The sequence below is a fragment of the Coptis chinensis genome, chromosome 6, assembly GCF_015680905.1.
Source record: "Coptis chinensis isolate HL-2020 chromosome 6, ASM1568090v1, whole genome shotgun sequence".
NCBI lineage: Eukaryota > Viridiplantae > Streptophyta > Magnoliopsida > Ranunculales > Ranunculaceae > Coptis > Coptis chinensis.
Genome location: NC_141461.1, coordinates 78,702,795 through 78,717,643, shown reverse-complemented (window position 1 = coordinate 78,717,643; position 14,849 = coordinate 78,702,795).

Below are 14,849 nucleotides of genomic sequence, written 5' to 3'. Positions count from 1 at the left end.
TGATTTTCCATACCAAACATGGCAGGTTTTCCAAAAGAATGTGTTATCTCAGTGCAGGGACAATAGATAGCATAGCTGCTTTTCTTGCGACGTGCTACACAACCTGGGAAAGCCGTAAGACATTTTCAAAACTCATCTTTCTTTGTATTCCTCCTAGAAACTATAATGTATTCTTCAGCAGAACATCACGGATATAGTATCAACAGATTACACCAAATGCCCATTCCATCTCATTATTTTGGATGTTTTGAAATATTTGACCAACTATTCAAATTTTGTTTATAGAGCAGTTTTCAGGAACATTCATTCTGTATACTAGTCTCTATAATAGTGTGGGGTATCTTTCCCTTAAGTCCCTTACATCTGCTTGGTTTTTCCTTACGTATGTAGCTACTAATGAACTACTGTATACTTTGTTAGGTAACATCGTTAGGCTCAACGCTTGATTAAACTCCTTAGCACCGCACGAGTCGATGATTCACGATCACGAGGTGTATAGTCATCTTCTCGATGATAGGTGGCTTGTTGGAGGTGCCTCAAAATCTTGGAGGAGCCGTTCTTAGGCAGATTTTCACGGATGACCGCTAGGAAAATTGAGTCGACAAATAGATCCCAAGAGATCTTCTCCTCATGACTACTACCCTCCCAAAGAGGTTGGTGAAACGGTTTCTGTGGCGGATCCGTAAATGCCACCCGTGTATTACCCTCCTCCTAATTTGTTGAAAAGTTTTTCAGCTAAGGTTCTAGTTAGCAATCTTTTGGCGGTTAGTAATAAAATCTCTGAGTATTGTTTTAGCCCCAAGTCTGGCACTTGCAAACAAGGACCGAGACCCCAAAGTGGTCCATGCCAAGGGCAGTCCCTCGAAACTAATGAAGATCTAAATTCTCTTTGTTGTAGGTTTTCTATGATCTTTTATCATCGAAGGAAAACAAATTGTTGTTGTTTTTATTAGGTTACATCCAAGACCAGCAAATGATGCAGAGTACCTACATGGCATTCTAGAATCCATTGCTCGCTGTCCAGCAGCTTACCTGATCAATAGAGGACCATCAGTACCTTTGGACTTTAAGATTCCAGAGGAAGTGTGGAGCGGGAAGGATGTGAACCTTTCCCATTTAAAGGTGTTTGGTTGTGTGTCTATATCCACATTAGTGACTAAGCTAGAAGCAAACTTGATGCTAAGTCACTAAAGTGGACCTTTATCAGCTATGGCAGTGATGATTTTGGGTATCGCTTTTGGGATGATCAAAATCGGAAAATCATTCATAGTAGAGATGTTGTGTTTAATGAGAAGGTGATGTACAAGGACAGAGATGAAGCACAAACCAAGGAATCGGGTACAGAGAGCGGCACAGAGTATGTTGAGTTGGAAGACTTCGATGTAAGTCATGGTATAGTGGGAGCCCCACAGTCAGAGGATGGCAGTAGTAGTGACTCAGAGAATAATGAGGATACTACACCACCGAGTCCATCTCCACCTTGTGCCCCAAGGAAGACATCCAGGCCACATGTACCAAGTACGAGATATCCGCCCTCCATCTATGTGAATTACTTGCTACTTACTGATGGTGGCGAGCCTCAATGCTATGATGAAGCATTAGAGGTGAGTGATGCAAGCAAGTGGGAGCTTGCTATGCAAGATGAGATGAAGTCCCTCATCTCTAATGGCACGTGGGAGTTAGCCAAACTACCCATGGGCAAGAAGGCTCTACAGAACAAATAAGTGTTTAGAGTTAAAGAGGAACATGATGGTTCCAAGAGATACAAAGCAAGGCTAGTAGTCAAGGGTTTTCAGCAGAAAGCAGGCGTTGACTTCACAGAGATATTCTCCCCAGTGGTGAAACTAAATACTATTCGGTCAATGTTGAGTATTGTTGCAGCGGAAGATTTGTATCTTGAGCAGTTGGATGTTAAAACTGCCTTCCTCCATTGTAACCTAGTTGAGGAAATTTACATGCTGCAACCGGAGGGTTTCAACAAGAAGGGTAAAGAGAATATGGTATGCAGGCTCAGAAAGAGCTTATATGGTTTGAAACAAGCCCCTAAGCAGTGGTACAAGAAGTTTGATAACTTCATGCAAGGAAATAGCTACTATAAATGCAACGCTGACCATTGTTGCTACTTCAAGAGGTTCAACTCCAGCTACGTCATCCTATTGCTATATGTTGATGATGTGTTAGTAGCGAGTTCTGATATGTCAGAAATTGGGAGATTGAAAGAGAAGTTAGCAAGTGAGTTCTCTATGAAGGACTTGGGTGCAGCGAAACAGATTCTAGGGATGAGGATCAGAAGAGATAGGCAGAAAGGTATTCTGGAGTTGTCTCAGGCTGAGTATGTTGAGAAGGTATTGAAGATGTTCAACATGGGTGGTGCGAAACCAGTTTGCACACCTTTGGCAGTCCACTTCAAGTTGTCCAAGGAACACTCTCCTAAGACTGTTGAGGAAAGCAACTTCATGGCTAAGGTACCATACGCCTCTGCCATTGGAAGTCTTATGTATGTCATGGTTTGCACGCGCCCGGATATAGCCCAAGCAGTGGGAGCTGTCAATAGATTTATGTGTAATCCTGGCAAGCAACATTGGGAAGCCGTGAAGTGGATATTGAGATATCTGAGAGGTACTACAGAGAAATGCCTATGTTATGGAAGGGGTGTTATGAACCTACAAGGATATGTGGATGCCAATTTTGCAGGTGAGGTAGATCGCAGAAGAAGCACTACTGGTTATGTCTTTACAGTAGGTGCTACTGCAGTGAGTTGGATTTCTCAGTTGTTACAGAAGATCGTTGCTTTGTTTACCACAGAAGCAGAGTATGTGGCTGTTACAGAGGCAAGCAAAGAGATGATTTGGTTACAGGGATTGATGGAAGAGCTTGGGATGAAGCAAGAGAGAAGTGTGTTACACAGTGACAGTCAGAGTGCTATACATCTTGCTAAGAATTCCGCCTTTCATTCTAGGACCAAGCACATTGGTCTCCATTATCATTTTATCCGATCTCTATTGGAGGATGAGGTTTTGGCACTTGAGAAGATCCGAGGGAGTGAGAATCCGGCAGATATGTTGACCAAGACTGTGCCTACTGAGAAGTTGAAGTTGTGTTCAACTTCGGTGGGTCTTCATGCTTGAAGACCATGATGGATGAGTCGAGTGTATCATTAGTAAATTGGATTTGGATGGAGTTTTTACAATTGAGATGTGATGTGCTTGTAGAATCTCGACAGGTTCCAAGTGGGAGATTGTTGGGTTTGTGGAACCGTCGAGCTTTGCTCCGGTGACGGTAGCGAGGAACTAACAGTTGTGAAACATATATGGCTGGATTAAGCCAGTTTTTCACTCTTGGACGGCCCATCAGCACTGTCCCACATTTGTGTAGTTTTTCTCTCCTGCATCGAAGTCAGCCTGATCTGACCAAATTTAAGAAGTTTGGACGGCCCAAGAGAACCAACTCCCCGCACATTTCTTCCTTCCTGTTTCGAAGTCGGCCTGATGTGACCAACCTTGAGAAGTTTGGATGGCCCAGGTGAACCGACCGAAATTCGTCTTGACGAAATATTATGAAATTTTGACAGTTTGTCGAAATTTCAATAACCAAATCCACTTTCTCATGAAATTTTCTCCCCACCTATATAAAGAAACTTATGGTTAGGGTTGAGATAACTTTTGAGAGATTCATTTCTTGGGTATTGTGGGAGCTCTATTGAGCTAGGGTTTGAGTGAGGCCTCCTGTTCTTGATTCTTGATATCTCTTGTAAACTCTTCAATCTTTGCTATAAAGGAAACTTGGCTCTTGTGTGGATATAGGTAACATTTACCGAACCACCTAAATCTTTGTGTCTCTTTGCATATTTACTTCCTTATTTATTGTTTGCTTGTTATGGGTGATGATAAATTAGTGGCTTTGCTTGTTTGAGTTTGTTATGATAACTACCAAAGTCTTGGGTGGGTGATTTTCTTGGTGTGATCTCCAAGTTGAAATCATTTAGGATAGAAAGTAGCTAGATTGAGGTGTGACTTTCTAGTGAAATCTCCCAACATAAATTGCACGAGCAGCAGCAGCCTCCTGTGCGGTCATGTTTCTCAACTTTGCAATCTCTGCATCGACTTGGGATTCTGTAGCATTGCTGCTTCAGCAAAAGCTTGTGCTGCCTTTGCATCAACTTCTACCCTCTCTGCTTGCTTTGCAGCCTCTTGAAACCGACCATAGCGGTTTACGCATCCGAAATCGCACGAAAGCAAAGCAGTAGCCTCCTCTGCGGTCATGTTTCTCAACTTTGCAATCTCTGCATTCGACTAGGGATTCAGAAGCATTCTTGCCGCTTCAAAAAAAGCTTGTCTTGCCTCTGCATCGCCTTCGTCCCCTCCGCTTCCTTTGCGACCTCTTCTTCAACTTCGACCATAGCAGTTTACGATCCGAAACTGCATCTTTGGACATACCGTTCAACAAAGGGTGCTTTCACTCTTTCTTTCCTTTTTAGGCTTGAACTCTAGTTTCAAGTAGGTTTTCCCGAAATGCCTATGGGCTGTTGGATAATGCAGATAAAGAACAATTCAAGTCTGAATTAGGTGAAGCGGGTACTATCCGCGGATTTCCTTGGTGCCTAGGCGATGCATTCAACGTAGTTAGATACTCCAATGAAAATTGAGGGAGTTTCAGAAGTAATAGATGTAAAGAGATTCAATGAGTTTACTAACAATTTTGGTTTACATTGGAGGGAGCTCAATTCACACATGCTAACAAACACTTGTGGCCTTCAATGAGCAGATTAGACAGGTTCTTAGTTTCACCTTCCTGGGTTGATCACTTTGATGATCATACTGAGATGGATTATGATCTTGTTATAGAATTCCAAATCGAGGGTTTCCAGTGGAAATTTACAAACGATGTTGGTCTTTTCTGAAAGCACACATCATGGATGTAGTCAAGGAGTTACAAATGATTCTTTTCTTAATTAACGACATACTAATACCTTTGTTACTCTAGTCCAGAAGGTGACAGGAGCTTCTAACTTGGCTGATTTTCTGCCGATTAGCTTTTTGGGAGGAGGTTTTAAGATGACTACATTAGCATTGACTATCCGACTTCGAAGGTCAGTAAATGTCTTTGGTGAGTGACTATCAGGGGTTGTTAATAGAAGGACAGCAGATTCAAGATGAGGTTCTTGTCGCTAATGAACTCATAGATTCAAGAAGACTATCTGGTATTACTATTTTTTTTTTGTAAGATCGATTTTACAAAGGCTTTTGATAATATTAGTCAGACATTCCTTGACTACCTTCTTATGCGATATGATTTTTGTGGAGAAGTTGGATCAAGACATGCCTTTCAGCTGCTTATTTTTCAGTAATGATTAATGGCACTCCAGTGGGTTATTTCACTAGCTCGAAAGGATTAAGGCAGGAAGGTCCTCTCTTCCCCTCCTTTTCGTGTTGGTTATTAAAGCTATAACCAGAATGGTACTGCAGGCATAAAATAGGGGTCTTATCAGTTGGTTTAAAGTGGTGGAAAAGTGGAGGATTAAGGCAGGAAGGTCCTCTCTTCCCCTCCTTTTTGTGTTGGTTATTAAAGCTATAACCAGAATGGTACTGCAGGCATAAAATAGGGGTCTTATCAATTGGTTTCAAGTTGAGCTTGTTTGCTTGTTTGCTTGATTTACTTGATGTTTAGCCTTGCTTATTTTATTGTTTCATTGGTGATAACTTTATGACACGAGGTTTTTTAATGGTTTGGCATTTACATGTACAATTTAGTTCAAAATCTATTAGCTTTTGGCTATTTTTGTCTTCTTATTTGATCTGTACCTTCATAAATGTGATCGAGTTATAACTTTGAAAAGTTCTTTCTAAGCTTTTGGCCATGGGCACCAATTTACACATATAGGAGGTGCATAGTTTCACATGCATTGCCAACTTGTGATATTAGGTTTATTAATGTTTCTAATAAATTTACTAAAGTGATTTTTATTTTTTTTAATTTGTTGTGCCAGATTGGTCGATTGGTCGCCAGAAGTAGTGGAATCAAGAAGAAGCTCCGAGTGGATGCTGCTCAAATTAGCATGCTATAGACATTATTTGTGGAATTTTAGTTCTGAATAATTCGTTTAAATTTAGTTGAACGTTGTTAAGATTATGTGAGACGATGTTTTTTCGCAAAAAATAGTTATGTGAATTCTTTAAGATATTTTGTATTGAATGATTTAGTAATGAAATTCATTTTGTTATGATTTGTGGTGAATTGTTATAGGGTCACTGTGTTCTATAAAAGTTGTTTTAGGCAGGATTATGTAAATGAAAATGTACAGGTATATGTATGAATTGCACCATTTGTAATGCTAAATGTGTCCCAAATAAAGCGTGTGCTTTTCTGGAATTTATATCATTCGCAACAATTTTGGTGTAGTTAAAAGCTTTGATTATACCGTAACGTAGACACCTTTTGCCACACTTGGTGTGTCGCTAAATTTATGGACGTCTTTTGCCACGCCAAATGTATAGCTAAAAATTCAAACTTTCCGCACTGTGTAACCAAATATTTAAACTTTCCGCAACGGAAATAGTGTAGCAAAAGGTTGCCTTTTGCGACGCCTAGTTGTGCAGCTAAAGGTATCACTTTTGCAACGTCATCCTAGTTGTTACAAGCTCTCTTTTGCGATGCCAAGCGCTGCAAATAGTTTGAAATAAATTTGCAATTAATTTAATTTTCATAAATGAAGTAGCAACGGAATTAGTGTATTAGCAGTGTCCATAGGCGTCACAACAAACTAGGAACATTTGCCACGCCACTTTTGGCGTTGCATTTGAGTATTTGAGACGCACTTTTTAGCCACGCCTTTGCAACACCATCTGGTGCATTGCGACAGATCTTTTGCCACGCTCAAAGGCACCTTTAGCGATGGGGTATAGCGCTGCTAAAAACATATTCTGTTGTAGTGGTCCCTTCTGTTACAGCCTTACCTTCAGCATTTAACCGAAAAATCCTCATTTAACAGATTAATCCCTGATTTCCCCGACACTGATTAGTTTTCAGAACTGTGTGCCTTTCAGTGTTCAGCCCTGTCTTCAAGCCTTGAATCAGATGAGCAAATTAGTAGTCGAAAATCAGATATGAAGAATACGTTCAAAATATAAAGGTCGAAAAGCTTTTGCTGATCCAACAGCTCCATCCGCGTGTCACTCAAGGTCTGACAACACAGAAAACTAGGGTGGGTCTTCTCGTGTTTGTAGTATAGGAATATAGGATACGATTATTAGATTATGGCAAGATACTATAATTCTTAATGGACTTCAAGCAGTTGATTAGGGCCACATGAGTAGTCAGGGTCCTAGAATATGGAGACTGCAGAAATTACCTAAAGGAACACCTGGATAGGTAGAAACTATGGATATAAGTTTTAAGGTTACCCTTAATGGATTAGTTGAAATATTAATGAGTGGTCCGAGTGAGGTCTGCAGCAGGCAAAAATGCATAAGGAGGGAGAATGGGACAAGGAATTAGTTCAGAACTTCATATCATTGAATCAAATGCACAGAATATTAGATTTTCTGATTTTGAACAATTCGTTTCCAGTAACATTTGTGATATCTACAGATATGATATTATTGATCAAGTATCACATTTAACCTCGTTCTTCACACTCCAGAATTAGAAGCCAAATATATATATAAGACTGAAAAACATAGAACACGTACCACCAAAATGTGATAAGAGATTAGCAGATCTCCATCAACTAATAAGAAAAACTTCCGACTTAACCAAATAGTACTAAGACACTTAACTAAGCAGTAACAGTTCCTTTCAAATGTAAAACCCTCAAACTATTACGGGAAATAAATCTGCTTAATACTATCGCAGTTCAAAATCTTAGTAACCATGTCTTGCAGCACGTAACTTGCAGTGTAATTGAACATCACTTCTTTAATCTGCTCCAGGCCTTTTCGCTGGTTATTTAGCACACATACGATAGTTGCCTCAACCCCATAGACTGCTTTTATTGCTGCTTGTAGAGTTGCTAGCTTGTAAAATCCACCAGATGTCACTTTTATTGGTTTACTCTTACCCAGCTTATTCTTTAAGTCCAAAGCATTGCACATGCTCATACTTTTTCTGAAATAACCGAGAACCCCTAATCCTGAATAGGTTCCGTGTTCCTTCCATTCATGGGTCCAAAATTTTTTGTTAGGCTCTTGGTTAGGCGGCTCTTTGCGCAGATTTGGCCACTTGTCCTGCAACTGCCTCGTAATAGGAATTAACTGTGGAAAATATAAATCCGTTAACATTTACAAAAACCAATCAATCATTAAAACAGATTGGAACTTATTGCAAAACACTTCTAGCATATCGATATAAACGACTATCTAGAGGAAATGCATGAAGAGTCATAAAAGAGCAAGACAAAACTGTGTGTGTGTGTGTGTTTTTTTGAAGAAGGAAAACCCAGGCCAGTATTTGAAAACAGATTAGATGCACATGTTGACTGTTGAAATAATATGTTTAATATGTTAGATGAATAGATGACGAACCCAAATACTCTAATCTCATGTGTGATAGATAGTTAGTTGGCATTAAGTTCAACAGATTGAGTATTAAAATATGATGGTGCAAAGTAACTAGAATGTTGTTAACTGTTACCACAATGCCTTCCAAAGCCTTAGTTTATTAGAGGTGAAAAATTATTTCAGAAGAAATAAAGAAAGAAAGAAATTAAAGATAAACCTTCGCGGTGTCACATATCTCGGTTGATTCATGGCGTTGGTTGTTACCAATAAATTCTGGCCACATACCATGAATTGTGAAGTCTTTTGGTACAGGATTCTTGCAACCGGATCCCCCTTCGGCGGAGCAGTAGCCGGCTGGCCACGTCAATACGAGGAGATTATACGATGGCGAAGATATAGGTGGGGTAGTAGGGGGAGCTTGAGGTTTAACATTGTTATTTTGGATTGGATATGGAGGCAGCGAGTTGTAGGAAGGTGATGAAGAATTCGATGGGGGAGACTTCTCATAATATAGAGAAGTAAGGGAAGAAGATGAGGGAGGTTGAGATGCATAGAAGTATGCTCTGCCAGAAACATATCCAACGTTGTTAGCTTTGATAATGAAGAGAACTAGTAGATGAGTCCAAGCAGGACAACCCCAAGATGTGAGAACACTCATTGTTCACGTACCAGATGAGTGATGGTAGCTTGCTGCTGCTGCTTCCAGGCGGGTACTCTCTATATATATAATATGTGCATGGTTCATATCACCAAGCATTTCATGAGGGATACATCAAACAATGTATGTTGATCATGCATGCCATGATGTAAAGTTTGAAACTAGTTTTTCTTGTAAAGTCTTGAACTAATTAATTTGCGCATGCGTATCTCACAACTAAGTAGGGGTGGGTGCCTCTTTTTTCCGAAAACCCAATTTTTCCGAATTCGGATCCGATATTTTTCTGAATTTGTCCATGACATTTGTGTTCCGATATCCGATTTTTCCAAAAAATAATTTGATCGAATTGGATGTGTTTTCAAAATCCGATCCGATCCGATTTCCGATTAATTTCCAAATTTTTAATATATAGTGGTCTATTTCATATAGTTACTAAATCAAAACTGTAGATAGTTTACAAACCAAATAAAAACCTTAGAGAATTAGAACATTGTCTCTCACACAATTTCAAAAAATCAATATTGTCATTCTAGTACATGTCTCAATTTCTCCCATCTTCCTATTTACTGAATTAATTCATTAACATGAAGAAAAAATTTGTTGAATGAACGTGTTAAAAGGTTAACTTGTTTACTTAATTAATACATTTCAAAATGATTGCTAAATGAATGTATTGACTAGATAAAAAATGGTTAACCTAAAAAAGAATCCGATTATATAATTCAAATTTCCGATTTATTCTATTTTTTATGGATTTTTTTCTCGCGGATTCTCAAATTTCTGAAAAAAAAATTTCATCGAAAATTTCCGAACTTTCCCATTCGAAAAAAAATTGTCATCCGAGATCCGAAGTCACCCCCTACTCACAATTAATAGTAATAGTAAATCTGTATTGGGAGTTTGGGACCACGTACCAATGAACACAATTTATTTGCATATATCTTTGGACAAAAATTGGCTGTTACCACCAAGTCTTCAGTTAATTCGTCCACATATTTTTTAAGTTAAATTAGTAGTAGGAGTTTGGGACCACTAATGAAGGCAAAATATTTTCAGATTTGATACTGAAATTGGTATATGTAAACCTACGTGCCAATATATGTAACGTACTTAATTGGTACATGGACAAAATGTGTGTCCATGTACAAAGCACATATGCTTCACAAATAATTCTGAGGAACAATCGCTGAAACCAGATACCACATAGGAATTTAGGTTATATATTGATGACCGTACACTGTATATCTACCCCGAGGATATCCTCATAGGACGAGGTCGGCGACCGTTGGATGTGTGATCCAACGGTTTAGAAATATAAAATCATCTCATTTTCTCTCTCATCCTTTTTGCTTTTGATTTTCACACCCTTAAATCACACATCCAACGGTCCGCGGACCTTCATCCCTATGAGGATATCCACGGGATAGGGATGAACTCTTTTCTCAATACTTAGTTTGCTTCGGGGCCAAATCAAAAACTGCCGCGTGGTCAATGATAACGGAGCAATTATATAGATTTCGTTTCTCTAGACAGTGAGGAAAAGACATTTAATTTTGTCAATTTTTCTAAAAATCAGGCCCACCATAAAGGTGATTGTTTTGAAAAAAACGAAATGTATGCATTTGTGCACTTCTCAATCATCAAATTTGTCCCAATCTGTTGGAGGATTAATTCCTCACGGAAATTTGCAAATTGCCCCAAATTAATTTGACTAAAACCTTTTTCGATAATAAAAACATAAAACTAGAAGCAAAATATTAGGGGTGTTCATGGGTCGGTTTTGGGTCGGTTCTTATCGGTTTCAGTTTTGGGTCTATTTTTAGCGGTTCCTATCGGGTTCGGTTCTTTTAGATTTTTTTCTTATATTTTGAAAACCCGGACCCATATCTATTAATTAAGTCGGTTCCGGTTCCAATTCCGATTTCGGTTTCTTATCGGGTTATACATTTTTATTGCTAAAATTATTTTTTTTTAGTTATATAACCGATATAAAAGTTGGTTTACAACGACTATAACACTTGTCATCGATATTTTTGTCCTCTCATAAAAAGTAATGGTCCTAAATTCAATAATAATATTTGAAAGTTATCTAAAAATTTTAAATACATTCTCATACATTATACGCATATGTATATTTTAAATCGAACATATGTATATTATACTATACGTAATGCGTCATATATAGATTAAATACCATATGTACCACAATTGTTAGTTAGCATTGCACGTATTCGTTATCTAATATATATACATGTAATATATCAAGCACGTACACTGTATAGGACGTACACATGACCTAGGAGGTTAGTGGTGACAAAGGGGCCGGATACGGTATAGTGTGAGAAGATAGGTTGCACAGGATCAGATCCGCGGTATCCCAACCGCTCTGGAACTGCTGCGAAACGTGGAGAGTGGGAGAGTGGCACCAGGAACCGCAAGATAACCGCTGCGGTACGTGGAAGGAGAGGGGGTATAAGAAAGGGAGAGAGAACGCCAGAGGAGAGAAAAAAAAAGAAAAAAAGAGAGGAGTAAGATTAGAGGTTGGAATCACAGTCTATACATTTTGGCGCCGTCTGTGGGGAATAGCGAGATAAAATGGCCACCATAACAAAAAAGGGGGTAGGAAGACCTAGAAAAGAAGTTGTTCGAGAGGTAGTAGAGGAAGAAGTGAGTGAAGAAAGAGAGGTGAGTAGAGAGGAAGACATATCTGATGTGGCGGCAGACGCCACCAGACTTATGTAAGAAGAAATAGTTAGGTTAAGAAACGAGAACGATGAGTTGAGAAAGGAAAGAGACACCGCACAAGATGACATGGAACATGGGGATCGCCGGGGCAGTGAGATGGAAGGGGATAATGAGGTATACCATCCTCGGGGAGTAGATACGGTAGAGGGCATCCGCTGGGAAGTGGTACGTGCCATGATCCGAGAAAGATAGAGAAGCTAACCGTGCGGTAGAAAAAATGAACCAAAGTGCCGCTCAAAAGGAGGTTGCTAACCTCAACAAGAATCCACTGGCGGATTCGATCTGGAATTCAGAGGTACCTAAGAGATTCAGTCAACCAAGATTCGAAAGGTATGATGGGAAAGGCGACCCAACTGATCATTTGCATCATTTTAGACAACAGATGCCATTGTTGCAGGAAAATAAGTATGACGGACTGCGCTGCATGATGTTCCCTGCAAGCCTTAAGGGGGGGCGCTTCGGATTGATATTACTGCCTATCTTCGCGGAGCATCAGTAGGTTTGAAGAACTAGAGCGAGCCTTCGTGGACCATTTCATCCACCAGAAACGGAGAGTAGTGGATATCGCGGCACTGTTTAACATCAAACAGAGGTCAGCGGAGTCGTTAAGGGAGTTTCTGTGCAGATTCAAAGAAGAGACCCTGAGGGTGGAGAATCTGGAGGAGCATACCGCGGTCATTGCATTTCAGCACGGCTTGAAGCAGGGGACTAGGGTGCACGAATAAGTGTCCAAAATCGAAATCACCACTCTGCACGCTCTGTACCCAAAGGTAGAAAAGTATATTCGGTACGAAGATATAATGCAAAGAAATGCGAGGGAACAAAAGAGATCGGGGAAGGCAGTGCAGGCGGTGGATAAAGACGACATAAGAGATAGGGGTAAGAGAGAAGAGAGAGAAGGGGGATCCAACAGAGGGGAAAGACGTGGACCCGACAGATCGGGAGATCGGAACAGGAGAGATATTCGTGAAAGAAAGCCGTACCGTGAGATAGAACAAACACCTCTTAATAGGCCATTAGAGGAAATCTTGCCGCTTATCAAGGGGCTGCAGCATTATGAAGGACCTCGGAATACACCTGGAGAGATTGAGGGAAAACCTTTCTGTGCCTATCATCAGATTAGAAACCACGCCACTAACGAATGTTATGCTTTGAAGTGGCTGGTGGAAAGAATGATTGAGAAGGGGATGCTTAGAGAGTATGTCGCGGAGGTTCGTCATGCGGAGAGAGGACAGGCTCCCGCTAGGATCTTGGGAACAATAAATGTTATTTACAGTGGAGAGACACTCGGGAGGAATGCCCACCGTGACAAGATGAGAAGGACAGAAGCTTACAACAGGTTAATGAGGTGACAAGCATGACGCGGTTAGTTTCAGGAACCGCGATTGCCGAAGGAAACATAACTTTCACTCCGAAAGACTTGGAATCGATGATTTCGCGCATGAAAGATCGTTGGTGATTACCATAGCAATGGGTAATTATCTAGTGAAGCGAAAGTGTTGATAGATCCGCGGAAGTTCAAGAGAGACATGTTGTTCATAGGGGCCATGGAAGAGATGAATATAGATAGGGAAACAGTTGAGGTTTCTCGACTAATTTATGCGGCTTCAATGGAAGCATGACAAAGCCTATGGGGGAAATAACGTTGCCAGTAACAGCAGGTCCGATGACGGTATTCACCAGATTTATGGTGGTAGATACGGGGTCCCAGTATAATGCCATTCTAGGGAGAAGATGGATTCATGAAATGAAGGCTATTCCGTCGACCTATTATCAGGTGATCCGCTTCCCCGCGAAGGGGGTGTACGAAATAAAGGAGGATCAGGTCGCGGCTCAGAATATACACCAAGTGATGGTAAAAAGTATGGTCCGTGGAATAGGGGGTGAAAAGCCGACGAATGACAAGGGAGAAGCGTAGCAATTACAGGAAGCAGTACTCACTGAAGGATGCGAGTCTCATTAGAGGCCAAAAACTCTGGATGAAATTGAGATTGTGAACCTGGGGGTGGGAGAGGAAGAAAAATTTACTTCATTTGGGTCGGACTTGCCAAAAGAGTGGAAATTCAAACTGACACAATTATTAGCAGAGAATGTTGACATATTTGCCTGGGCGATTGAAGATATCACAGGAATAGATCCAGAGTTCGCTTGCCATCACTTACACATGAAGGAGGGTGCGAAGCCTATAAGACAGAAGATGAGAAGCGTAAGACCCAAATACGCGGAAGGGATTCGCGAAGAAGTTATACGCCTTAGGGATGCGGGTATAATCAGGGACGTAGGACGTACGGAGTGGCTGTCCAACGTGGTCGCGGTTCCAAAAAAGAACGGCAAGGTTCGAATGTGTGTGGACTTTACAGACGTAAATAAAGAGTGTCCTAAAGATTATCCTCCCATGCCGCGGGTGGATGAGTTAGTAGATAGAACATCTGGTTTCAAGGTATTCTCTTTCATGGATGCTTCCATGGGATATAACCAGGTCGCGATGTTTGGCCCAGATCAAGAAAAGACTACATTCGTGGTGGAAGGAGGTACGTATTGTTATACAAGAATGCCTTTTGGTTTGAAGAATGCGGGGGCTACATTTCAAAGTTGGTTGGGGAAAAATGTTCGAGGACAAGATTAGAAAGGGCATGGAAATATATATTGATGATATGGTAGAAAAAGCATGTCGGAAGAGGAACATTTGAAGGGTCTCCGTGAAACCTTTCACATACTTTACGGAAAGCATAGTTTGAAGTGAACCCGAGAAATGCAGATTCGGGGTCTTCTTCGGAAGTTCTTGGGTTATATAGTCACGTATCGTGGAATAGAGACCAATCCCGAGCAGATCAGATCCCTAGTGAAGATGTCGTCCCCTCAGAATGTAAAAGAAGTGCAACGGTTGGCAGGAAGAGTCGCAGCATTGAATAGATTTATATCTAAATCCTCGGACAAATGCGCACTCCAGT